The 25,920-nt window shown below is 36.7% G+C and overlaps 1 long non-coding RNA gene across 1 annotated transcript; it reads left to right on the top strand.

Annotated features, from left to right (window-relative positions):
• Nucleotides 1-554: 554 nt before the first annotated feature.
• LOC137649663 (uncharacterized) lies at nucleotides 555-20,541 on the top strand. Its single transcript, XR_011045808.1, has 3 exons — nucleotides 555-698; nucleotides 18,398-18,686; nucleotides 20,273-20,541. It is a non-coding gene; the product is annotated as an uncharacterized lncRNA (long non-coding RNA).
• The last annotated feature ends 5,379 nt before the right edge of the window (nucleotides 20,542-25,920 follow it).

Raw genomic sequence — 25,920 nt, 5'->3', positions numbered from 1 at the left:
GGTTACTGAGCTTAGAATATATATTTTTATAATAATTATTCAATACTTCTTATGTTGATATATTTCCTTATTTCCTTTCCAGACTGGGTTAGTTTCCCTGTTGGAGACCTTGGGTTTATAATATCCTGGTTTTCCAACTATGGTTGTTGCATTTGATGATGATAATAATAATAATAATAATAATAATAATAATAATAATAATAATAATAATAATAATAATAATAATAATAATATAGTTAACCAAGGTTGAATTATCGTAAATTTCAACCAAGTAATTTATGAGAAAATTGTTGCCATAATTTAAATATTCTAATAATTCACATGATAATGCTTTGATAATATACAAATCTTGTAGGTATGAATTATAGTATATCTCTATGAAAAGAATTTGATAAGAAAAATTTCTTAAGTACTGAGATTCCAAAAGTGACCATAGATGGCACTACGCCTTCCAAGGATAACGAAAGTAGTAAATAATGAACTATCTCATTTTTTATTTTTTTTTTGTTTTCTTTGTTTCCTTTTCAATGAACTATCCATTCGTTATTTGACGTCCTGGCGTTAAACTTGAGGATCGTTGTCTTATCCTTAAACCGAAGTGTGTCGTGAATATTTGACATAGTGAAAACATATTGTTTTTAAGTATTGAAGCACCAAATAGGGCCTTTGTACTTGACTTTGGAAATTAAATGGTTTTGGTAAATATGCTATAATCTACATCAGATATTTTGTTTGTGGTTGTATTCCATCGCTTATATTTATTTTTACATATTTAGACAGCGTTTTTAGTTTCTGATGAAATATTTGTTTCAAATATTTGTTTTATAACATTTTTAAATTCCACAGGGTGACTTGAAATTTAATGTTACATGGGTGTAATACCATCATTTTTTTTTTTTTTTGAAGCATATCGGCTTTAAAATTAAATTCTATTATATAGCTACTTGTTTCAAGGTTTCGAGAATTTTTCTATCCCCTCCCATCTTTACTGTAAACAAACATCTTCATTAAAGCCTCGCTATAAAATTGATAGTTGTCCTTTAGCGAATCTGAAAAATACCTGGATTAATTTGGGAAAATTCTACTTGTAGCAGATTTTTTTTTTCAACACCATATTATGAGGATAATGATTGTTTGTTCTTTTGTATTCGTAATGTATTTTTCAAAGGCGTATAGATTGTTATATAATAGTTTGTTAATGCAAATTCTGCTAAGACTGTTGTACGGTACAATATTTTTATTCCAGTACATTAAGTCTTTATTATATGGGATGTGGAATCTTGTAACCTACATGTAATATCATGAGGTTTTTAGGTGTCGATTTTATATCTGGAAACTTTGGTTATCTTGGTTCGCGTTTGACCCGAGAAATACTATTATAACGACTGTTTATTTGAAAAAATATATATTTTTATCACTAAAGGACTTTTAAAATATTAATCGTAAGAATGTTTAGCAAGTAGGCTACTAGTCTAGTTAGACCATGACTTCCTTGGACAGAAATTGACACTTATTATAAAATTTTCCCTTATACTAAAACGACTTCTGATTGCTCCCACTCAATTCTGTTTTTTTTTTTTTATTTGTGTAGTGGTGGTGGTGGTGGGGGGGGGGGGGAGTTAGTTTACGGTTTATACTACCACAAACACCGTCTGCCTATATGACGAAACTGTTATTCTCTTGTCGTTCTTAATTTTAACGAATCACTTTACTGTATTTTTTTTTTTGTAAATTGAGATTTTACGTAATATTATTCATATTAAGGTTTTTCATTATTAGACCCGGGCTACCTTCGTTATCAGTGGATGAAGGACCAGTCACTGCCTTTATTATCACGTGACCCCTTTTTGGACAACTCGCGTACCTAATTTTAACACATTTTATGTAGTTATTTTAAGATCTTGTTTCTGTAGGAAGTTTGACCCACAGCTGCCAATATTCTTATTATATAGTCGATTTCCCCATTTTTAACACAAAGAAACTACTGATAATCTGAATAGTCGCAAATTGTGTGAAGAGCATTAACTGACGTAGCTGCTGTATGTTAAGGGGTTAGACGGGGACGATATCAGGATTTTAGGTGCCTCAAGATTTGCCTATTTCAAAGACAAATAACTGGCTCGGTTTTTTTTTTGTTATTGTTTTACTATTTTTTTTTCTTTTATAGGTAAATCATTAGCCACGGAATATAGTACTTTAATAATTGCTTTTTATACCATAATTGAGACCATCGGACTTTCACTGGGTTACCAATGCTTGTACCTAGACAAGCTATTGCAAGACACTTTGATTAAAAAAGACTGCATTCTAGGGGTCTAGATTAAAATAAGGTCAATGTATCGTAGGGGGTTAGATTAAAATAAGGACACTGCATTCTAGGGGGTTAGATTAAATATGTACACTGCATTTAGGGGTTAGATTAAAATAAGGACACTGCAATCTAGGGGGTTAGATTGAATAAGGACACAGCATTCTAGGGGTCTAGATTAAAATAAGGTCAATGTATCGTAGGGGGTTAGATTAAAATAAGGACACTGCATTCTAGGGGGTTAGATTAAATATGTACACTGCATTTAGGGGTTAGATTGAAATAAGGACACTGCATTCTATGGTGTTAGATTGAATAAGGACACTGCATTTAGGGGTTAGATTGAGATAAGGACACTGCATTCTATGGGGTTAGATTGAATAAGGACACTGCATATAGGGGTTAGATTAAAATAAGAACCCGGCATTTTTGGGGGTTAGATTGAATAAGGTCACGGCATTCAGGATGTTAGATGAAAATTAAGGATACTGCATTCTAGGGGATTAGATTGAAATAAGGACACGGCATTCTAGGTGCTTGGATTTAAATTAGGACACTGCATTCTAGGGGATTATTTTAGAACAAGGACACTGCATTACAGGAGGTTAGAATAAAACAAGGATACTGCATTCTAGGGGGTTAAATTAAAAAAAGGACACTGCATTTTAGGTGCTTAGATTGAAACTAGGACACTGCATTTTAGGTGCTGAGATTTAGATAAGGACACTTCATTTTATAGGGTTATTTCAAAATAAGGACACTGCATTTTAGGGGGTTAGATCAAAATAACGAAACTGCATTCTAGGGGTTAAAATTAAAACAAGGACACTGTATTTTAGGTGCTTTATAGGTGGTTGGATTAAGATAAGGACACATTCTAGGGTTTTTTTATTGATAAAAGGACACAAAATTCTAGGGTTTTTTTTTATTGATATAAGGACGCTGCATTCTAAGGGGTTACATTAAAATAAGAACACTACATTCTAGGGGGTAGATTAAAATAAGGACACTGCATTCTAGGGGGTTAGTTTAAAATAAGGACACGGCTTTCTAGGGGGTTAGATTAAAATAAGGACACTGCAGTTCAGGTGATTAGATTGAAATAAAGACACGGCATTTTAGGGGGTTACATTGAATAAGAACACGGCATTCTAGAGGGTTTAGTTAATTAAGGACACTACATTCTACGGGGTTAGATGAAAATAAGGACACGGCATTTTGAAGGGTTAGATTAAAATAAGGAAACTGCATTCTAGGGGGTAGATTGGATAAGGAGACTGCCTTCTAGGGGGTTAGATTAAAATGATTGCATTCTAGGGGGTTAGATTAAAATAAGGATACTGCACTCTAGGGGATTCAATCAAAATAAGGACCCGGCATTCTGGGGTGTTCGATTAAAATAAGGACATTGCACTTTAAGGGTTTAGATTGAAATAAGGACGCTATGTTCAAGGGAGTTAGATTAAAATAAGGACACTGCATTCTAGGGGATTATAAAATAAGGACACTGCATTCTAGGGGATTATAAAATAAGGACACTGCATTCTAGGGAGTTAGATTAAAATAAGGACACTTCATTCAATATTGTTAGATTAAAATAAGGACACTGCATTCAAGAGGGTTAGATTAAAATAGACACTACATTCAAGGGGGTTAGATTAAAATAAGGACAGTGCATTCAAGGGGGAGAGATTAAAATAAGGACACTACGTTCAAGGGGGAGAGATTAAAATAAGGACACTGCATTCGAGGGGGTTAGATTAAAATAAGGACACTGTATTCGAGGGTGTTAGATTAAAATAAGGACACTGCATTCTAGGGGGTTAAATTAAAATGACACTGCATTCAAGGAAGTTGGATTAAAATTAGGACACTACATTCTAGAGGGTTAGATCAAAATAAGGATGCTGCATTGAAGGGGATTAGGATAGATTAAGGACACTGCATTCTTTGTGGTTAGATAAAATTAAGGACACTGCATTCAAGGGGTTAGATTAAATTAAAGACACTGCATTCAAGGGGGATAGATTGAAATAAGGACGCTGCATTCAAGGGGTTGATGAAAATAAGGATACTGCATTCTAGGGGGTTAGATTAAGATAAGGACACTGCATTCTTTGGGGTTAGATTGAATATGTACACTGCATTTAGGGGTTATATTAAAAGGACACTGCATTCTATGGGGTTAGATTGAATAAGGACACTGCATTTAGGGGTTAGATTGAAATAAGGACACTGCATTCTAGGGGGTTAAATTAAAAAAAGGCCACTGCATTTTAGGTGCTTAGATTGAAACTAGGACACTGCATTTTAGGTTCTGAGATTGAAAAAAGGACACTTCATTTTATCGGGTTATTTTAAAATAAGGACACTGCATTTTAGGGGTTAGAATTAAAACAAGGACACTGTATTTTAGGTGCTTTTTAGGTGGTTGGATTAAAATAAAGACACATTCTAGGGGTTTTTATTGATAAAAGGACACAACATTCTAGGTTTTTTTATTGATATAAGGACTCTGCATTCTAAGGGGTTACATTAAAATAAGGACACTACATTTTAGGGGGTAGATTGAATTAAGGACACAGCATTCTAGGGGATTAGTTGAAAATAAGGACACGGCTTTCTAGGGGGTAAGATTAAAATAAGGACACTGCAGTTCAGGTGATTAGATTGAAATAAGGACACGGCATTCTAGGGGGTTACATTGAATAAGAACACGGTATTCTAGAGGTTTTAGTTCATTAAGGACACTGCATTCTACGGGGTTAGATGCAAATAAGGATACAGCATTTTGAAGGGTTAGATTAAAATAAGGAAACTACATTCCAGGGGGTAGAATGGATAAGGACACTGCATTCTAGGGGGTTAGCTTAAAATGACTGCATTCTAGGGAGTAAGATTAAAATAAGGATACTGCACTCTAGGGGGTTGTATCAAAATAAGGACCCGGCATTCTGGGGTGTTCGATTAAAATAAGGACATTGCACTTCAAGGGTTTAGATTTAAATAAGGACACTACGTTCAAGGGAGTTAGATTAAAATAAGGACACTCCATTCTAGGGGATTATAAAATAAGGACACTGCATTCTAGGGAGTTTGATTAAAATAAGGACACTTCATTCAATAGGGTTAGATTAAAATAAGGACACTGCATTCAAGAGGGATAGATTGAAATAAGGACACTGCATTCAAAGGAGTTAGAATAAAATAAGGACAGTGCATTCAAGGGGGTGATATTAGAATAAGGACACTACGTTCAAGGGGGAGAGATTAAAATAAGGACACTGCATTCGAGGGGGTTAGATTAGAATAAGGACAGTACATACGAGGGGGTTAGATTAAAATATGGACACTACATTCGAGGGTGTTAGATAAAAATAAAGACACTGCATTCTAGGGGGTTAAATTAAAATGACACTGCATTCAAGGAAGTTGGATTAAAATTAGGACACTACATTCTAGAGGGTTAGATCAAAATAAGGATGATGCATTCTTTGGGGTTAGATTAAATTAAGGACACTGCATTCTTTGGGGTTAGATTAAATTAAGGATACTGCATTCAAGGGGTTAGATTAAATTAAGGACACTGCATTCAATGGGGATAGATTAAAATAAGGACGCTGCATTCAAGGGGTTGATGAAAATAAGGATACTGCATTCTAGGGGGTTAGATTAAAATAAGACAGTGCATTCTTTGGGGTTAAATTAAAATAGGGACACTACATTCTTTGGGGTTAGATTGAATATATACACTGCATTTAGGGGTTATATTAAAAGAAGGACACTGCATTCTACGGGGTTTGATTGAATAAGGACACTGCATTCTAGCGGTCTAGATTAAAATAAGGTCAATGTATCGTAGGGGATTAGATTAAAATAAGGACACCGCATTCTAGGGGGTTAGATTGAATATGTACACTGCATTTAGGAGTTAGATTGAAATAAGGACACTGCATTCTAGGGGGTTAAATTAAAAAAAGGACACTGCATTTTAGGTGCTTAGATTGAAACTAGGACACTACATTTTAGGTTCTGAGATTGAAAAAAGGACAATTCATTTTATCGGGTTATTTTAAAATAAGGACACTGCATTTTAGGGGTTAAAATTAAAACAAGGACACTGTATTTTAGGTGCTTTTTGGGTGGTTGGATTAAAATAGACACATTCTAGGGGTTTTTATTGATAAAAGGACTCTGCATTCTAAGGGGTTACATTAAAATAAGGACACTACATTTTAGGGGGTAGATTGAATTAAGGACTCAGCATTCTAGGGGATTAGTTTAAAATAAGGACTTGGCTTTCTAGGGGGTTAGAGTAAAATAAGGACACTGCAGTTCAGGTGATTAGATTGAAATAAGGACACGGCATTCTAGGGGGTTACATTGAATAAGAACACGGCATTCTAGAGGTTTTAGTTTATTAAGGACACTGCATTCTACGGGGTTAGATGAAAATAAGGATACGGCATTTTGAAGGGTTAGATTAAAATAAGGAAACTACATTCCAGGGGGTAGAATGGATAAGGACACTGCATTCTAGGGGGTTAGATTAAAATGACTGCATTCTAGGGGGTAAGATTAAAATAAGGATACTGCACTCTAGGGGGTTCAATCAAAATAAGGACCCGGCATTCTGGGGTGTTCGATTAAAATAGGGACATTGCACTTTAAGGGTTTAGATTGAAATAAGGACACTACGTTCAAGGGAGTTAGATTAAAATAAGGACACTGCATTCTAGGGGATTATAAAATAAGGACACTGCATTCTAGGGAGTTTGATTTAAATAAGGACACTTCATTCAATAGGGTTAGATTAAAATAAGGACACTGCATTCAAGAGGGATAGATTGAAATAAGGACACTGCATTCAAGGGGGTTAGAATAAAATAAGGACAGTGCATTCAAGGGGGTGATATTAAAATAAGGACACTACGTTCAAGGGGAGAGATTAAAATAAGGACACTGCATTCGAGGGGGTTAGATTAGAATAAGGACACTGCATTCGAGGGGGTTAGATTAGAATAAGGACACTGCATACTAGGGGGTTAGATTAAAATATGGACACTGCATTCGAGGGTGTTAGATAAAAATAAGGACACTGCATTCTAGGGGGTTAAATTAAAATGACACTGCATTCAAGGAAGTTGGATTAAAATTAGGACACTACATTCTAGAGGGTTAGATGAAAATAAGGATGCTGCATTCTTTGGGGTTAGATTAAATTAAGGACACTGCATTCTTTGGGGTTAGATTAAATTAAGGACACAGCATTCAAGGGGTTACATTTAATTAAGGACACTGCATTCAAGAGGGATAGATCAAAATAAGGACGCTGCATTCAAGGGGTTGATGAAAATAAGGATACTGCACTCTAGGTGGTTAGATTAAAATAAGAACACTGCATTCTTTGGGGTTAGATTAAAATAAGGACAATCCATTCTTTGGGGTTAGATTGAATATATACACTGCATTTAGGGGTTAGATTAAAAGAAGGACACTGTATTCTACGGGGTTAGATTGAATAAGGACACTGCATTCTAGGGGTCTAGATTAAAATAAGGTCAATGTATCGTAGGGGGTTAGATTAAAATAAGGACACTGCATTCTAGGGGGTTAGATTGAATAGGTACACTGCATTTAGGGGTTAGATTGAAATAAGGACACTGCATTCTAGGGGGTTAAATTAAAACAAGGACACTGCATTTTAGGTGCTGAGATTGAAATAAGGACACTTCATTTTAGGGGGTTATATCATAATAACGACACTGCATTCTAGGGGTAAAATTAAAACAAGGACACTGTATGTTAGGTGCTTTTTAGGTGGTTGGATTAAAATAAAGACACTACGTTCAAGGGGGTTATATTAAAATAAGGACACTGCATTCGAGGGTGTTAGATTAAAATAAGGACACTGCATTCTAGGGGGTTAAATTAAAATGACACTGCATTCAAGGAAGTTGGATTAAAATTAGGACACTGCATTGTAGAGGGTTAGATCAAAATAAGAATGCTGCATTGAAGGGGGTTAGATTAAATTAAGGACACTACATTCTTTGGGGTTAGATTAAATTAAGGACACTGCATTCATGGGATTAGATTAAATTAAGAACACTGCATTCAAGGGGGATAGATTAAAATAAGGACGCTGCATTCAAGGGGTTGATGAAAATAAGGATACTGCATTCTTGGGGGTTAGATTAAATTAAGGACACTGCATTCTTTGGGCTTAGATTAAAATAAGGACACTGCATTCTTTGGGGTTAGATTAAAATACGTAAACTGGATTCCATTGGGTTAGATTAAAATAAGGACACTGCATTCTAGAGGATTATAAAATAAGGACACTGCATTCTAGGGAGTTAGATTAAAATAAGGACACTTCATTCAATAGGGTTAGATTGAAATAAGGACATTGCATTCAAGAGGGTTAGATCAAAATAAGGACACTGCATTCAAGGGGGTTAGATTAAAATAAGGACAGTGCATTCCAGGGTGAGATAAAAACAAGGACACTACGTTCAAGGGGGTGAGATTGAAATAAGGACACTGCATTCGAGGGGGTTAGATTAAAATAAGGACACTACATTCTAAGGGGTTAGATTAAAATAAGGACAATGCATTCTAGGGTGATAGATTAAAATAAGGACACTGTATTCTAGGGGGTTAAATTAAAATGACACTGCATTCAAGGAAGTTGGATTAAAATTAGGACACTGCATTCTAGAGGGTTAGATGAAAATAAGGATGCTGCATTGAAAGGGGTTAGATTAAATTAAGGACACTGCATTCTTTGTGATTAGATTAAATTCAGGACACTGCATTCAAGAGGTTAGATTGAATTAAGGACACTGCATTCAAGGGGGATAGATTAAAATAAGGACGCTGCATTCAAAGGGTTGATGAAAATAAGGATACTGCATTTTAGGGGGTTATATTAAAATAAGGACACTGCATTCTTTGGAGTTAGATTAAAATAAGGACACTCCGTTCTTTGGGGTTAGATTAAGATAAGTAAACTGCATTCCAGTGGGTTAGAATAAAATAAGGACGCTGCATTCAAGGGGGTTAGATATAAATAACACTGCATTCAAGAGGGTTAGATTAAAATAAGGACACTGCATTCTAGGGGGTTTGATTAAAATAAGGACAGGGCATTCGAGGGGGCTAGATTGAATAAGGACATGGCACTCTAGGGGGTTATATTGAATAAGGACACTGCATTTTTTGGGGTTATATTAAAATACGTACACTGCATTCTTTGGGGTTAGATTCAAATAGGGGCACTGCATTCTTTTGGGGTTAGATTGAAATAGGGACACTGCATTCTTTAGGGTTAGATTGAAATAATGACACTGCATTTTTATGGTTCTTTTGAAATAAGGATACTGCATTCTTTATGGTTAGATTAAAATAAGGATACTGCATTCCAGGGGGTTAAATAAGAATAAGGACACGGCATTCAAAGAGATTAAAATAAGGATTCTGCATTCCAGGGGATCAGATCAAAATAAGGAAACGATAATCTAGGGGGTTAAATTGGATAAGGACATGGCACTCTAGGGGTTTATGTTGAATAAGGACACGGCATTCTAGGGGTTAGACTGAATGAGGACACAGCTTTCTAAGAGGTTAGATTGAATAAGGACACAGCGTGCTAAGGGGATAGGTTGAATAAGGACAAAGCATTATAGGGGGTTAGATTAAAATAAGAACACTGCACTCTAGGGGGTTAGATTGAATAAGGACACTGCATTCTAAGGGGTTAGATTAAATAAGGATACAGCAATCTAGGGATTTTGATTGAAAAAAGGACACTGCAGTCTAGGGAGTTAGATTAAAATAAGGACACTGCATTCAAGGGGTTGGATTATATTAAGGACACTGCATTCTTGGGGGTTAGATTATATTAAGGACACTGCATTCTAGGGAGTTAGATTATGATAAGAATGCTGCATTCAAGGGGTTATATTAAAATAAGGACACTGCATTCAAGGGGAATAGATTAACATAGGGACGCTACATTCAAGGGGGATAGATTAAAATAGGGACGCTGCATTCAAGGAGGATAGATTAAAATAGGGACGCTTCATTCAAGGGGGGATAGATTAAAATAAGGACACTGCATTCTAAGGGGTTAGATTAAATAAGGACACAGCAATCTAGGGATTTTGATTGAAATAAGGACACTGCATTCTAGGGAGTTCGATTAAAATAAGGACACTGCATTCAAGGGGTAGATTAAAATAAGGACACTGCATTCTAGGGGGTTAGATTATATTAAGGACACTAAATTCTAGGGAGTTAGATTAAAATAAGGATGCTGCATTCAAGGGGGTTAGATTAAAATAAGGACGCTGCATTCAAGGGGAATAGATTAACATAGGGACGCTATATTCAAGGGGGATAGATTAAAATAAGGACGCTGCATTCTAGGGGGATAGGTTGAATTAAGGATGCTGCATTCAAGGGGATAGATTGAAATAGCGACGCTGCATTCAAGGGGGATAGATTAAATTAGGACGCTGCATTCAAGGGGGATAGATTAAAATAAGGAAGCTGCATTCAAGGAGGATAGATTAAAATAGGACGCTCCATTCAAGGGGGATATATTAAAATAGGACGATCCATTCAAGGGGGATATATTAAAATAGGACGATCCATTCAAGGGGGATATATTAAAATAGGACGCTGCATTAAAAGGTGATAGATTGAAATAAGGATGCTGCTTTCAAGGGGAATAGAATAAAATAAGGACGCTGCATTCAAGGGGGATAGATTAAAATATGGACTCAACATTCAAGGGGGTTAGATTAAGATAAGGACGCTGCATTCAAGGTGAATAGACTAAAAAAAGGATGCTGCATTCAAGGGGAATAGATTAAAATAGGAAAGCTGCATTCAAGTGGAATAGATTAAAATAGGACGCTGCCTTCAAGGGGGATAGATTAAAAGAGGACGCTGCATTAAAAGGTGATAGATTGAAAAAAGGATGCTGCTTTCAAGGGGAATAGAATAAAATAAGGACGCTGCATTCAAGGGGGATAGATTAAAATAAGGACTCAACATTCAAGGGGGTTAGATTAAGATAAGGACGCTGCATTCAAGGTGAATAGACTAAAAAAAGGATGCTGCATTCAATGGGAATAGATTAAAATAGGAAAGCTGCATTCAAGGGGGATAGATTAAAATATGACGCTGCATTCAAGGAGGATGGATTAAAATAAGACGCTGCATTCTAGGGGGATAGATTAAATCACGGACGCTGCATTCAAGGGGTAGAGATTAAAATAAGGACGCTCCATTCAAGTGGGATACATTAAAATAGGGATTCTGCATTCAAGGGGGTTAGATTAAAATAGGGAAGCTGCATTCAAGGGGGTTAGATTAAAATAGGGACGCTGCATTCAAGGGGTAGAGATTAAAATAAAGACACTCCATTCAAGTGGGATAGATTAGAATAGGGACGCTGCATTCATGGGGGAAAGATCAAAATAGGGACGCTGCATTCAAGGGGTCGAGATTAAAATAAGGACTCTGCATTCAAGGGGGATATATTAAAATAGGGACGCTGCATTCATGGGGAATAGATTAAAATAGGGAAGCTGCATTCAAGGGGGTAGATTAAAATAGGGACGCTGCATTCAAAGGGTAGAGATTAAAATAAGGACGCTGCATTCAAGGGGAATAGATTAAAATAGGGACGCTGCATTCAAGGGGGTTAGATTAAAATAGGGACGTTGCATTCAAGGGGGTTAGATTAAAATAGGGACGCTGCATTCAAGGGGGTTAGATTAAAATAGGGACGCTGCATTCAAGGGGGTTAGATTAAAATACGGATGCTGCTTTCAAGGGGTATAGATTAAAATAAGGACACTGCATTCTAGGGTATTAAATTAAAATGACACTTCATTCAAGGAAGTTGGATTAAAATTAGGACACTGCATTCTAGAAGGTTGGATCAAAATAAGGATGCTGTTTTGAAGGGGGTTTGATTAAAATAAGGACACTGCATTTTTTGGGGTTAGATTAAAATAAGGACACTGCATTCTTTGGGGTTAGATTAAAACAAGTACTCTGCATTCCAGTGGGTTAAAATAAAATAATGACGCTACATTCAAGGAAGTTAGATATAAAGTCACTGCATTCAAGTGGGTTAGATTAAAATAAGGACACTGCATGCCAGGGAGTTAGATTAAAATAAGGACGCAGCATTCAAGGGGGTTAGATCAAAATAAGGACGCTTCATTCAAGGGGGATAGATTAACATAGGGACGCTACATTCAAATGGGATAGATTAAAATAGGGATGCTGCATTCAAGGAGGATAGATTAAAATATGGACGCTGCATCCAAGGGGGATGGATTAAAATAGGACGCTCCATTCAAAGGGGATGGATTAAAATAGGACGATCCATTCAAGGGGGATAGATTAAAATAGGACGCTGCATTCAAGGGGGATAGATTAAAAGAGGACGCTGCATTAAATGGGGATAAATTGAAATAAGGATGCGGCTTTCAAGGGGAATAGAATAGAATAAGGACATTGCATTCAAGGGGGATAGATTAAAATAAGGATTCAACATTCAAGGGGGTTAGATTAAGATAAGGACGTTGCATTCAAAGTGAATAGACTAAAATAAGGATGCTGCATTCAAGGTGAATAGACTAAAATAAGGATGCTGCATTCAAGGGGAATAGATTAAAATAGGGAAGCTGCATTCAAGGGGGATAGATTAAAATATGACGCTGCATTGAAGGAGGTTAGATTAAAATAGGACGCTGCATTCAAGGGGATAGATTAAAATAAGGACCCTGCATTCACGGGAGTTAGATTAAAAAAAGGATGCTGCATTCTAAGAGGGTTAGATTTGAATACGAACACTGCATTCTAGGTGGTTAGATTAAGATAAGGACACTGTCGTTAAACTAAAAGGTCCTTAATGAATTTTATAATCTAGGTTATGGAAATTTATAGAACTCAATTATTTCTCTAATATTTAAAAAATGAGTCTGTTGCTAAAGACAAAATTAGGAAAACTATATAAAATGTGCTTTGGTTAAGTAATCAAAGTCCAATGTGAATTCGTAAGAGTATACCATGAAATTATTTTCGTTTCTTTAAAGCGTGACACGAGTATGCCATGAAATTATTTCGGTTTTCTTTAAAGCGTGACACAAAATAAATAGGACACGCAATCGTATTGATATATAAATAATAATAATAATAATGATAATCATCCTCATCATCATCATCAGGTCGGATTAGGTTGGAAGGGTAGGGGAAATTTTATCCATTTGGCATACTGATGAAGTTTGTAAAATAGGAAAATAGGCTAAAGTGTAAACTATTATATATGGTCAATGAGAGCACATTGAAAGTATCAAGATCTCTCAGGTGATCAGGAATTAGTGTCGTATATCAGACAACAGCAACGAGGATTAAATCGATCAAGTCGTGTCAGGTTCATTTAGGGAGGATTCCTTTGCACCAATCCCTCAAGTCTTATAGAATGTGCTAATCTAATTTAGGTTATTCTGAGAAAATGGGCGTAATAGGTTAATCAACCATTTAGGAGACATTTAATTAATGAACTTGCAATGAGCTTGCTGTGAGTGTTCTCGAAATACCCTTACGAAACACTTAACTACAGGCAAAAAGGGAAAATTTACCAATATAATATCAAAATCTCAGTAAGATTTATCCATAAGCATAAGGGTGGGGATGTTTGCCAACTGGGATAGGGATGAAGGTGATAACAAATGTTGTGGAATATCAAGATCATTAGGTTAGGTCGTATTATACGTTGTTTTTCTTGTGAAACGTTTTTCAGGTAGGAAAATGTCTTGAATTGAAAATGGCAGCCAGATTCAAAAGTTAAAAGAAAAAATTCTAAGAAAAATTATTTTAAGGGGGAAAAACTGTTCGTATACGTTTCGAGATTCGGTAAGATAAGTGTTGAGAATGTATGGTGCTACTATATCGTGATTCTTACCCCCATTTTCTGGGTATTCAAATCTACTATAGGGTGATTCCTACCAAAAAAACAACCAAATAATGTAATATTCCTCTTCTAAGGTGTTGTTATAAGAGTAATACCTCAATTAGCGTTATCAAACAAACTAAACAAGCAAATAGTGTAAACAAAATTACCATTTTACCTAACCTAACGTAACCTAACCTGAAGTACGTTTTATGGATTTTTCATCAGGATTCATAGAAAAGAATATATTAAAATAGTGTCGAGAAGTATGTTTTATCTATCCTACTTTGGTAGGAATCACCTCATACCAGAAAAATAGTAAAGGAATCACACTAGTAGAATCCTGATGGTAGGAATCGCAATATAGTAGCACCGAAAGTATGAAGACTTAAATCGTCGTATGTATATGTGAAAGTGTTTGTGATAACATTTACCATTTCTTCTAGTCTGGAGTTAAACTATGAAGTTACAATGACTCGGCCACTAATAGGCCTACTATTATCTAGGTCATAGTTCTGTACAAATTCGGCTTCATTTAAAAATGTAACCACAAAGTTTCAACAGCATTTTGAATAATATTACCAAGTAAAGTCTTCAAAAAGAATTACCCGATGCTCTGTTTCATTAGCTAACGAATATATCTATCTATTGAATTTTAAATTGTAAAAGTTGCCGGAAGCTCAAGCAGAAAGACAGTATTTCCAATGTTTATTGTGGTTTTTGCTAGTTTCAATGTGAATCATTGAGTTTAATAATCATTTTAGGTCTTGGTGACTTTCGAACCACCAAGATCAAGCTGGAAGGGCAGGAGAGGTTTTCCAACTGGCATACCGACGGGTGGCAAATTATTATATACGGCCACTAAAAGCAGATTGAAAGTATCAAGGAGGGTTGAAGTCTTCAAGGCAATTATGAACTGGTATCATAGGCTAGGCACCAGCAAAAAAGATTAAATCTATAAAGTCGTGTCAGGTTCCATTAGGGAGGATTCCTTTGCACTAATACCTCTTTTTTTTTTTTTTTTTTTTTTTTTTTTAAATGTGGTAATTTAGATTAAATTACTTTGAGGGAAATGGGCGTAATAGGTAAATCTACCATTTAAGTGATGTAATTAATGAATTTTCCAATAACTTGCTGAGAACGACTTCGAAAAACACTGACCTCGAAACACCATTACTATAGGTTCGTAGGGAAAATTTACTTACGGAATCTCAGTCCCTTAAGATTTATCCATAAGCACAAGATTGGTATAGTTTCAAGAGTATCTAGAATTCCAATAAAAAGTCTTCCAAATTCTTTATATTATTTTAATTCGGACAAATTATGCAGTTTGGATAGTTTTTCCCTTACGTTGTAATTTATGAAGGTATATAAATCTTGTATCGTGTAGATTATTTTGAAATTTATGCTTTTTATTTACAAATACTGTACTTGTAAATCTTTGTTTCCATTGCGAGCAAATCTAAATAATCGAAGAGTCGATAGCTTTCGTGAACATCTATCGAAAATGCACCTTATTACACATTTTTTGCCGATGTGTATTTTTGTGCATGTTTTGTATGTGAATATCCATGTCCATGTGAGTATTTGTGTATATGTAGATAAATATATACCTGTGTATGTGTAAATATGTGTATAAATATATACCTGTGTATGTTACTTGTTACTTGTTTTGGGTTTAAATCCAACCCTCCTCTGAAGTCGAGTGAACTACTTCTCGGGCGGGTCCATATTAATCATCTAACGAAACATTTTCATTATAACTTAATCAATTCTTTGATTTTCGCATCTTCCAAATCACATGATCTTGTGAAAAGTAATGTTTTTAGTTTTTTCTTAAATCCAATTGCTCCCTTTAGGTCCTTCATTTCAGTTGGCAGTTTATTATAATGTCTAGGCGCACAGTAGCTAAAAGCTCTTTCACCAAATTTACTATTTGTTCTTGGTTCAGATAGCCTATGTTTGTCACTCATGTGTCTTATGTTAACATTTGTTTCTAGTTCTAGTTTGTTCAGGCATTCTTTTAGATATTTTGGTTCATTTTGGTTCGGTAACTTAAACGTTAGTAAGAGTAGCTTGTATTCAATTCTCGCTTTTACCGGCAGCCAGTGTAATTCAATTAGTGCAGGGGTAACTCTTTCCCTATTGTGTAGTCCTTTTATTAATCTAGCAGCTCTGTTTTGTACTCTGAATTTTCTTCAGCTGATAATTTGGTAAGCCATAGAACAGTGAGTTGCAGTAATCAATTCTTGAAAATATGTGGTGATTAATGAGTATGGCTATAGATTTTTCATCTAAGTATTTACTAATAAATGCTACGTTTCTGATATGATAGTTACAATTTCTTACCATATTATTTATTTGTTCATTCATTGTCAGTCTATCATCCATGATTACTCCAAGAGTTCTGACAGATTTCTTTTGGTCAATGATCGATTGACCTATTTCAATTCTTTGGAAGCATTCTATTCTTATATCTTTTTAATTTCCAAAAGTAATACATTCACTTTTATCTTCATTGAGCTTGAGCTTTTTGTTAACTTCCAAGCCTTAATGTCATTCATTATTTCATGTATCTTTCTTTTAGCTTCATCAACTGATTCTGTTGGGAAATAGAATTGTGTATCATCAGCGTATATTTTAAATTTCTGTGAGTTTCAAGTATATTTGCCAGTTCAATCGTGTAAATTTCAAACAGGAGAGGACCTAGTACACTGCCTTGAGGCACCCCTTTGGTTAGTTTTCTTGTCTCAGATTCAACATTTGATATTACTACTATGTGTAAATTGTATATATATATATATATATATATATATATATATATATATATATATATATATATATATATATATGTGTGTGTGTGTGTGTGTGTGTGTGTGTGTGTGTGTGTGTGTGTGTGTATATATATGTGTGTATATATGTGTATATATATATGTGTATATATATGTGTATATATATATGTGTATATATATATGTATATATGTATATATATTTATATATTTATATATTTATATATTTATATATTTATATATTTATATATTTATATATATACCTGTATGTATATATATATATATATATATATATATATATATATATATATATATATATATATATATATATTTATATATATATATATATATATTTATATATTTATATATATTTATATATATATATATATATATATATATATATATATATATATATATATATTTATATATATATATATATATATATATATATATTTATATATATATATATATATATATATATATATATATTTATATATATATATATATTTATATATATATATATATATATATATATATATTTATATATATATATATATTTATATATATATATATTTATATATATATATATTTATATATTTATATATTTATATATATTTATATATATATATATTTATATATTTATATATTTATATATATTTATATATTTATATATATTTATATATTTATATATTTATATATTTATATATTTATATATTTATATATTTATATATTTATATATTTATATATTTATATATTTATATATTATATATTATATATTATATATTATATATTATATATTATATATTATATATTATATATTATATATTATATATTATATATTATATATTATATATTATATATTATATATTATATATTATATATTATATATTATATATTATATATTATATATTATATATTATATATTATATATTTTTATATATTTATATATTTATATTTATATTTATATTTATATTTATATATATATATATATATATATATATATATACATATAAATATATATATATATATATATATACACATATAAATATATATATAATATATATATATATATATATATATATATATATATATATATATATATATATATATATATATATATATATATATATATATATATATATATATAAATATATATAATTACAGTTTGACTGTAAGTTTGTTCCTCTTTTTTTCAGCACTTTAAGTAATTCCATTCTATTGTTTGCCATTCCAGTTGCCTCTAAACACACATTTATGTAAAGCAAAGCATTCATGAACGATTTATAAATTTCATCAGGCTCTTCACTAATTAACTCTCAGGATTATGAAGCGTTATCGGTCGAGAGTGACATGAGGAGGCAATACAGAGAGTTCAGCAGATGAAGTAACACGGCAGTCTTCTCCGGAATTGATTAAATTTATTCCAGCCGTGAGACAATGGCTGGCACACATTAATTGAAGAACCGTGGCTCTGGACGTCACCTCTCTTGGATGCATGTCAGCTTCAGATACTAATCAAGAGGTTGTATAATCGAATCGATTAATCAAGATCACTGCTTCCTTTGTTACTGCTTTTAATATGGACCTACAGCGCTAACTGTTAGTTGAGGTAAGGTTTTGTAATCTGTACATGTATTATATTTACTGTGTATAATTTTAGCTACAGCTAAGTTTGCCGTAAGGAGTCTGTCTGTTAGTCTGTGTTTGTTTGTCTGTATATTTTATTTAGGCTTGGAAACCTTGGTTTTTATTTCCTTATTACCGGTTTTAAGAAACTAGTAATTTGGAAACTGGATACCATTGCCTAGGGCAAGGGAATGACTGCATTAATGATGACAGAGTAACCTGCTTTTCTCAAGTAGTCGTGTGAATGTGGATATCTTGAGACCAAAGAAATGAGAGTATATTCTATCACGTTTGGAAACTAGTTTTCCAGGTCCTTATTACAGATTTTGAGAAACCAGTAATTTTGAAACTTCAAGCTATTTCTAGGGCAAGGCGAATAGTAGTGTATATTAGGACAGAGTACCTTGCTTCTCTTTAGTCGTCAAATTAATGCTGTTGTCATGAGATTAAAGTAATAAAAGTATATTAGATTATGCACGGAAATTAGTTTCTAAGGTCCTTATTACAGGTGTTAAGAAACCAGTAATTTTGAAACGGTGTACCATTCCTAAGACAGGAATAAGGGCTGTGTATATTATGACGGAGTATCCAGGTTCTCATGAGTCCTCCTATAAATGCGGATGTCCTGAGATTCGTGGTCATAAAAGTTTGTGCTGGCTTAAAACTTATTTTTGTTCGATCTATTGGATTCCAGTCTTAGATTATTTTTGCTTTCTTCTTACCAAGATATAAATCGATAAGAGGCCCCTCTTGTTTTTGTTTTTGGTGATTCTAACGCTCGCTACAGGGAGTGGTTAAATTCTGTATCCTACCGATTGCCATGGCTTAAAACCTTTGGACTTTGGCCCTTAATCAGGCTGTGAGCAGCAAATGATAGTGAAACTACTTTGGGTTTGGTAACTGCGTGCACCTAGTATACACCGACCTGCAGTTCTTGTAATACTTGATTTATTCTTGGATTATTTTTTAATTTTGAGTGTAGGTACACTTAATTATTATTTTGAGTGTAGATACACTTGATTATTATTTTGAGTGTAGATACACTTGATTATTATTTTGAGTGTAGATACACTTAATTATTATTTTGTTTAGGTACACTTAATTATTATTTTGAGTGTAGGTACACTTAATTATTATTTTGAGTGTAGGTACACTTGATTATTATTTTGAGTGTAGTTACACTTGATTATTATTGTGAGTGTAGGTACATTTGATTATTATTTTGAGTGTAGGTACACTTAATTAAATGTTGATAAGCATTATGTAATATTTCTTAAATTTACTGTAATCATAACATTGCCAAGGAGGAATGCTGTGCTCCCGGTTTTAAGGCAGCAAAGGACAAAGGGTAACAGTAAAAAAATTTACCATGTCACTCTCTAAGTTAAGTGTTCAATAAAATTACTTTTATTTCTTTGACCATTTCATTTCATTTTGGATATCATGTTAAAAATTTATATGGTACAAGTGCAGTATTATTTGTTATTTATAACTTATTGGGTTAGCTTTTATATGAATTGTTACATAAAAGCCCCTGTTCAAGTAATTGAGTTTTTTTTTCTCCCCAAGTGTACGTTGATTGTGCAGTGACGCCACCAATCCCCAAATAAAACCTGGCTTCATTTGTAAGAAACCAGGCTTACAGTAGTAAGTCGACAAGGCCCCGGGCACTTCAACGTAACATTATTTTACTGCCTGTCTACTGGATGCACAACAAGAAACCATTGAAGACAGAGGAGCTCTTCTTGTGTTGGTTTCAATACTACTTCTTACAGGATGTGATGGACTATCTTGAGACTAAAAGCATGGACTTAGTCTCCTCCCCCTTGACAATGATCCTGATTTTTGGGCCCAAGCCATGTCGTCCTGATGGAAGTTCCTATAGGGTAGCTTCCTAGGGTATATTACAACTACGGCGATATTCCCAGAGAATTTACCTTAAGGTACCCAGAATTCTAACTCCTGGAGCGAATATCCCTAATGAAAGTACCAGGGATATCGCGAAATATCAGAGGACGTATTCTTGACATGCCACATGGCAATCGGCACCCCGAACAGAGATAACACTTCGAAGGGGTCAATTGGCAAGAAAACGAAAACGAGAAAGAAAAAGGAGAGCCGCTCGCAAGGCTCTCTCTTCTCCCGTTTCGTAAGAGTGCATTGCGCCGATTCTGGCGCCATCTGTATTCCCTTTTGCGTAGCTTAACAACTCGGTGTTTTTTCCTGTGTTTCTCGCAAAATCTTGGATTTAATCGCTTTATTATGCTTTCTCCAACTTCATCTGCCTCTGATAAGTTGAGTATTATTTCTTTTATGTATAAATGTAGGCTCTTGGTAATTTTTAAAGTGATTAATAGTAATAATCTTTGTTACAAGAGCCGTTGCCTACCGGAGGGGTCCTGGACGCTGTCGCTCGCTAGGTATGAGTTTTAGTTAGCCAGAGCGACGTTCCCGGCTGTTTTGCTTTAATAATTTTAGCTATTTAGCGTTACATAGGATTTCCTTATTCGTGCTTTTAGTATTGTTTGTTTTGGCGAAGTATTCGCCAATTCTGGCCTACGCTAGACCATGTAGCCTAGTCGTTTGGCCCCAGTACTTTCCTGCATGATTTTTGGATTTCCGAGTGTTTAAAATTTTATTGAAGCTTTTGGCAGTTTCATACATTTAAGATTATATTGATTATTTCCAAGATAGTATACGAGTGAGTTTCGGTGATTTAGGTAATCGATTCTCTTGGTGCCTAGGCTAAGTTGCCTATGGAGCCTTAGTATACTTTCTCATACTCCCCGGTTGCTTTTTTTTCTTCCGAGAAGGTATGCAATCCCTTTCCCTCTGTTTAAGCCTTGGGCTTAACCCTAGTGGTTTATCTGAATTAACTTTCGATACAACTATATTGGAGTGTTACTGTACCTTCCTGTTCCAGTAAGTCTGGCTTCAGAGAGGGGCAGAACATCAGAGTTTCTAGTCTGAGTCTGTGTTTGTTTGGCTTGGGGTTGAGCTCCCTCGCTAGTCTGACGCAGACATAGGAGGCTTAACCTCCTTAGGTCACTCCCGAAGGTTTCTGTACGAGATGATTCCTTCTTTTGTGATCTAGCAGACTAGTCCTTGTTGGTGTTCTCGGTGGGAGGATAAGATCCTTTCCCCGGGAGTAGCAACACCTTCCTTGCTTTGGTTCAGTGGGGGTTGGCAAGTATTGCTGGCCTCCCTCCTTGGATCTCCCTTAGGCTAAGATGAGTTTTCTTGGCTGCGGGTGATTCTTTACTAAAGCAAGGTTGGTGGGACTCTCTTTGTCCCTTCCCCCTCTATCTCTGTAATGGCCTAGCCGTTACAGTACTGTACGTCATTCTACATCTGGACCTAGTATAGGTTAGGATGTGGAATTGACTCTGTCCCTTGCCGGCCGGCAGAGTGTGCCGGCTGGCAAAGGTCTTCTGATTTGAGTGCTGCCCGGACCTCCCTTGGTCCCTCATCCATGTCTGTCTGTAGAGCCAGACGGCATTGGTCTGGAAGCCTGAATTAGATTCTCCCCTTTCTTATTTGCACTCTTTCGGATTGCCGGGCTTTGAGGTAGTACACTCTCTTATCCCGGCATCCATTCTGTTTTCTTCTAGTGCTGTACCCGACCCGGCTGCCGGCCTATGTGGCTGGTAGCCGGGCAGTCAGAGTTCTCTGGTTCTTTTGCTGCTGGCCGGCATCGGTTGTTTATCTTTGCCGGCCGACTATTGTCACGCCCTTGTCTGCCGGTCGCTACGAGCGGTGGCCGGCAGCCGGGTGCTACCTTGTGTAGTTGCCGGCCGGCAGTCATTGCCGGCCGACATTGGCTGTTGCCGGCCGGCAGTTAATGCCAGCCGGCACATGCATTTGAACCAGCATTCTGCCGCCTTATAGCTGTTAAGTAGTATACTTTAAAGCTAGTTATGGACTTGCCGGCCGGCGCATTACCTTCTATTACTGTACCAGTATTCTTCAGTATAGCATATACTGTAGGGAGAAAACTATAGTATAGTGTTGGTACAACACTGTGTGTTCTAACACTTTTGTGTTGTCTTGCACAGACCTTTGGTGTCGCCTTACAGATAAAAAAGTGAGTTCTTTCTTGTCTATTATCCGGTATTCTAAAATCATATCTTAGGTGTGAGCTCCACCTGTTTCCTCTGGAAATTTGTCATTGGTTACTCTAGGACAGATTAACCATACGATTTTATTATCTGGAAGGCTGCAACAATTGGTTGTGCGGGAAACACAAGTGTGTGTCTTTCCTTTCTGATTTGTTATGCTAAACTGTGCATATCCAGTGATACGTAGTTCACTTGATACTCATGGAAATTTCTTCTCTTTACAGGAGGACCGTCCGAAGTGCGGAAGTGCTTTCTGCAACGTCCGCAGTAAGAACTTCTGCGGACATGAGTTATGTAGGAGGCACGCAGCATGCGCTGTCTCCAAGGGTGATCTCCGGTATTGGGACCCTCGGGTATGTACCGTGTGCTCTAACCTGCTTACTGAGGCTTTTGGTTGCCCTAGGACGGCGGAATCAAGGGATATAGCAAGGGAGAAGCTTCGTACCTTGGTAAGGGGCTTCCAGAAGATCACCTCTGGACCTTATCTTCCAAGTGAGAAGATGAGGGCTTACCTTTTCCCTAGGGCATCAGCTGATGCAGTGATTCCCCAGCCTCAAGAGGAGATCCCCTTAGTTCAGATCCCGATGGATGCTGAAGTCGCGGTCGCCTTGCAAGACATCCAGTTGGACGACAGGATGTCAGACGTGTCCGAGTATCTGGAGGAAGACCTCCTGGCAGAAGGCCAGAATGAAGATCAAGCCCCAGACATTGTAGAGGAAGAGGCCAACGAGGTGTCGGCTGCTCCGGTTCAGATCCCTGAACCTATTCCCTCAACATCGTCCGCTCTCCCAGTAGAGCTGGGACAGGCCCTGTCCTCCATTGTTGGAATGATCCAACAAATGCAGAAGGAGAATATTGAGAAGGCGGCTGCAATGGAACTGCAGATGCAGAAACTTGCAGCATCACGTGGGCCCCAGAAAAGGCTCAATGTGAAAGACCTTCCCTTGTGCTCAGATGCTAACCCATGAAGATATGCTGAGCACATGCCGATGACGATTGGGAAGATCGTCATGTCGGATAAGTTGGGTTCAGTTCCTCTAGAGGAGGTGGAATTCTGGCCCAGCAAAGGGTCATATCTGGACTGTTATGTCCGGTTGAGGAAGGAACCAGCTTCAAAGGAGGAGACAGAGCCGAAGGAGGTCATAGTGATGGACCATGCTAAGGCTCAAGCTTTGCTTTCATCTTCGATGAAAGAGAGGGGCTTCACGAACTCAAAGGTGGCTGCATTGAGTAAGAAGCTCCCTTCCTTTGTGTCCTCTCCTGCTAGAGCCTTCCCCTTTTTGCAGAAAGGGTTTGCGGCTGTGTTAAAAGCAGTCGAGGCTGGCAAGCCTTGCCCCTCCTTGGAGGAGTGTAAACCCTTGTCGCTGGCCCTACCTATGGACCACAAGGACTGGAAGGACGTTCATCTTACCTTCTCAGTCGGGAAGTTGGGGGCTGATTTTGCCGGACGTCAGTTCGGTGAGAACCTCCCTAAGCTGTCTGACTTTCTTTTGCGGAGAGAGCTCGAGACAAAAGAAAGACTGGCTGCCTCAATGTCTCTTCAGACCACTCTTGAGACGATGGCAAGTGACCCCAAGGTCCATGAAATGTTCATGGTAGTGGCCAAGACTCGTCTGGCCACAGTGACGAAGGATCTTTACAGCTTCGTCAGGGCGAGGAGAGCTTGTAGGGAGTTCGTGTTCACCTCGGCTACGGTGAGGCACGAGCCAAGGAAACTAATCTCCTCCAACATTTGGGGCAAAGAACTTTTCCCTAGCGAATTGGTCAAAGAAGTTGTTGATAAGGCCACCACGGAGAATAGAAACCTTCTCCAGAAGTGGGGCCTGTCTATCAAGAGAAAGACTTCCCCGGATGAGGGTCACCAACCAAAGAGGAAGACTAAGAGGACTAGGCTACCGTCTCGGCCAGCCAAGTCATTTAGACAGCAACAGCAATTGCCGATGCCTTCAGTGCCCCAGATGGTGGCAAAAACCCTGACCACATTCCAGTGGGTACCCCAGGCCGTGTCGGCACAGTCCCCGGCATTCAACCCAACGTTCGAAGGGCAGTCAACTTCTTTCGAGCAAAGCCTAGAGGAGCAGCCAGATGCTCGTCTAGGCGCCCCTCAAGGGGAAGGGGATTCATGGGTGGTCGCGGTCAGGGAGGCAAGACCTCAGGACAACAGTCCAAGTGAGATGATACTGGTAGGAGGGAGACTTCAGAATTTTCGGGATCGGTGGACCTTCGATCCCTGGGCCCACAGCCTACTCAAGAATGGACTGGGCTGGAGTTGGTACAGCACTCCACCCCCGTGCCCTTGGTTTTTCCAACACTCCACCCCCGTTCTGGAGGAGTACATCCAAGATCTGTTGGAGAAAAAAGTGATCCGAAGGGTAAAGTCCATCAAATTCCAAGGGAGGCTGTTTTGTGTTCCCAAGAAGGACTCGGAAAAACTCGAGTCATTCTGAACTTGTCGCCACTCAACAAGTTCATAGTGAACTGCAAGTTCAAGATGCTAACACTGCAACACATAAGGACCTTACTGCCCAAGAGGGCATTTACCGTCTCCATAGATTTGTCAGACGCCTATTGGCACGTTCCAATCAATCGTCGACTCTCCCCCTACCTAGGGTTCAAGCTAAAACAAAGACTATACGCTTTCAGAGCCATGCCATTCGGGCTAAATATAGCCCCAAGAATCTTCACGAAGCTTGCGAGCCTAGCTCTCAAACAATTACGCCTAAAGGAAATTCAGGTAGTAGCCTACCTGGACGACTGGCTGGTGTGGGCAGCATCCAAGACAGAATGCTTGCAAGCTTCCCTGCAGGTGATCCAGTTCCTAGAGTATCTAGGCTTCAAGATCAACAGAAAAAAAGTCTCGACTTTCTCCATCTCAAAAGTTCCAGTGGTTGGGAATCCACTGGGACCTAATGTCACACCAATTCTCCATCCCGGTGAAGAAAAGGAAGGAGATAGCTGGTTCTGTCAAGAGACCTCTAGATTCCGAAAGGATATCAAGACGCGAACAGGAGAGAGTACTGGGTTCTCTCCAGTTTGCTTCGGTAACAGACCCGGTGCTAAGAGCACAGCTAAAGGATGCAACCGGAGTTTGGAGAAGTT

The sequence above is a fragment of the Palaemon carinicauda genome, chromosome 11 (genome assembly GCF_036898095.1).
Source record: "Palaemon carinicauda isolate YSFRI2023 chromosome 11, ASM3689809v2, whole genome shotgun sequence".
NCBI lineage: Eukaryota > Metazoa > Arthropoda > Malacostraca > Decapoda > Palaemonidae > Palaemon > Palaemon carinicauda.
This window is presented reverse-complemented; position numbering and strand designations above follow the sequence as displayed.